Genomic DNA, 2,500 nt, shown 5'->3' with positions numbered 1-2,500 from the left:
CCGTGCGTTAGTGGGCGTGTGTGGGTCGCGCGCTGCATGCCCGTGCGTCTGCGGGGGGCGTGCGCGCAGGGGGCCGACCCTTCAAGCGTCTACGGGCGTGTGTGGGGCGCGCGCCGCATGCCCGTGGCCGAGGCTTGCACACGAACGCCTACGGTGCATCACAAAAATAATTGAGAGGTTATTGTACCTCTTCCGTGCCCACCATGCGCCATGCCCTTCGGGCGTGTGTGGGGCGTGCGCGCAGAGTTCCAAGCGCGGCATGCGTCTGCGGGCGTGTGTCCCCGCGCCGCATGCCAAGCGTCTGCGTGGGACGTGCGCGCAAGCCGCGCGCAGCATGCGTCTTTGTTGGGCGTGACCACCCACGTCTAGAATTCATGGAAAAAACCTCTATGGAGGTTGTTGGAACAAACCCATGCCCCCACCGTAGGTGCCCACAGGCCCACCGAGCATGCAGCATGCGCGCCCCCATGCGCACGAATGCGGCACGGCCATGGGCGGGGCGCGCCGCATGGCCATGCGTCTGCGTGGGGCTTGCGCGCAGGGTGCCGCGCGCGCCATGCGTCTGCGTGGGGCGTGCGCGCAGGTTGCCGCGCGCGCCATGCGTCTGCGTGGGGCGTGCGCGCAGGGGGCCGCGCGCGCCGCAAGCCCATGCGTCTGCGTGGGGCGTGCGCGCATGGGGCCGCGCGCGCCGCAAGCCCATGCGTCTGCGTGGGGCGTGCGCGCATGGGGCCGCGCGCAAGGTGCCCACGATAGAGGTTCTTGGCGCTGTCTTGTGCCCACTCGGTGCGCACGCCGTACGCCCCATCGTGCCCACCCAACGCCCACCATGCACGCCCCATGCGCACCTACGGCCGCAATGCCCACTCAACACACAAAAGTGATGCCAAACCTATCTTCTAGTGCTTGGATTGTTATGAAATTTTTTCTGGGAGCTAAACAATGTAAACAAAGGATGTCCTCCAAAAATTAGAATTTTTGGAAACGTTTTACTATTTTTAAATTTTTTTTAATTTTTTAACAATAAAAATTCATAAAATATTATTGGTTGGTTCAAAAATTATGAAACTTGTTTTCCACACTCATTTGAATGTCTAAAAGATAATACAATCAAGTCCCGGTCATAATAATAACACAATCAAAAGTTATGGCATGGTGTGACATTTCGGCTTTTTCATATGCAAGCCTGCCAGACCCAAAAAAGCCAGAATGTACTATATAGGGGGGGCGACCTGCCTGCATGGGCGGGGCGCGGGGGTACCCCTATGCCGCGGCGCCGACCCTTCAAGCACATTGCGCCCATCATGGGCACATATGCTTGGGGGGTCGGCGCCGGCGGAGTGCCACCTCCGGCCGCCGGCGGCGAGTGAGAGTGGGTGTCGAGTTGATGCTCGGATGGGCTTTGCGCGGACAATGCTTGCACCTCGGTGTGGGGCGTGCACTCCAAGCGGGCTTGTTCGTGAGGAGACGAGATAACTTGCGATTGCTTTGTGCTTGGTGGACGAAGGGTTCGGCCGGAGTGCCACATCCGACCGTCGGGCAAGGAGTGAGAGCGGGATGGGCGTGCTTGGACAATGCTTGCACCTCGGTGTGGGCGTGCACTCCAAGTGTGCTTGTCTTGGCGATTGCTTCGTGCTTGGCGGAGGGGTTTGGCCATAACGATGGGCTTGTCCGTCGGGCAGGGAGTGAGAGCGGGTGTCGAGTTGATGCTCGGATGGGCTTGCGCGGACAATGCTTGCACCTCGATGTGGGCGTGCACTCCAAGCGGGGCTTGTTCGTGAAGATACGAGATGTCTTGCGATTGCTTTGTGCTCGGTGGATGGGTTTCGTCGGAGTGCCACGTCCGACCGTTGGGCGGGGAGTGAGAGCGGGTGTCGAGTTGATGCTCGGATGGGCTTGCGCGGACAATGCTTGCACCTCGGTGTGGGCGTGCACTCCAAGCGGGTTTGTTCGTGAAGATACGAGATGTCTTGCAATTGCTTCTTGCTTGGTGGAAGGGTTTGGTCAAAATCGATGGAATGCCGGGCCCCTACGTCGGGCAAGGAGTGAGAGCGGGATGTCAAATTGACATTCTTGGATGGGTTTTGCTTGGACAATGCTTGCACCTCGGTGTGGGCGTGCACTCCAAGTGGGCTTGTCTTGCGATTGCTTCTTGCTTGGTGGAGGGGTTTGGCCATAACGATGGGCTTGTCCATCGGGCAGGGAGTGAGAGCGGGTGTCGAGTTGATGCTCGGATGGGCTTGCGCGGACAATGCTTGCACCTCGGTGTGGGCGTGCACTCCAAGCGGGCTTGTTCGTGAAGATACGAGATGTCTTGCGATTGCTTTGTGCTTGGTGGATGGGTTTCGTCGGAGTGCCACGTCCGACCGTTGGGCGGGGGAGTGAGAGCGGGTGTCGAGTTGATGCTCGGATGGGCTTGCGCGGACAATGCTTGCACCTCGGTGTGGGCGTGCACTCCAAGCGGGCTTGTTCGTGAAGATACGAGATGTCTTGTGATTGCTTC

Source organism: Cucumis melo, unplaced genomic scaffold (assembly GCF_025177605.1).
Source record: "Cucumis melo cultivar AY unplaced genomic scaffold, USDA_Cmelo_AY_1.0 utg000351l, whole genome shotgun sequence".
Classification (NCBI taxonomy): Eukaryota; Viridiplantae; Streptophyta; class Magnoliopsida; order Cucurbitales; family Cucurbitaceae; genus Cucumis; species Cucumis melo.
This window is presented reverse-complemented; position numbering follows the sequence as displayed.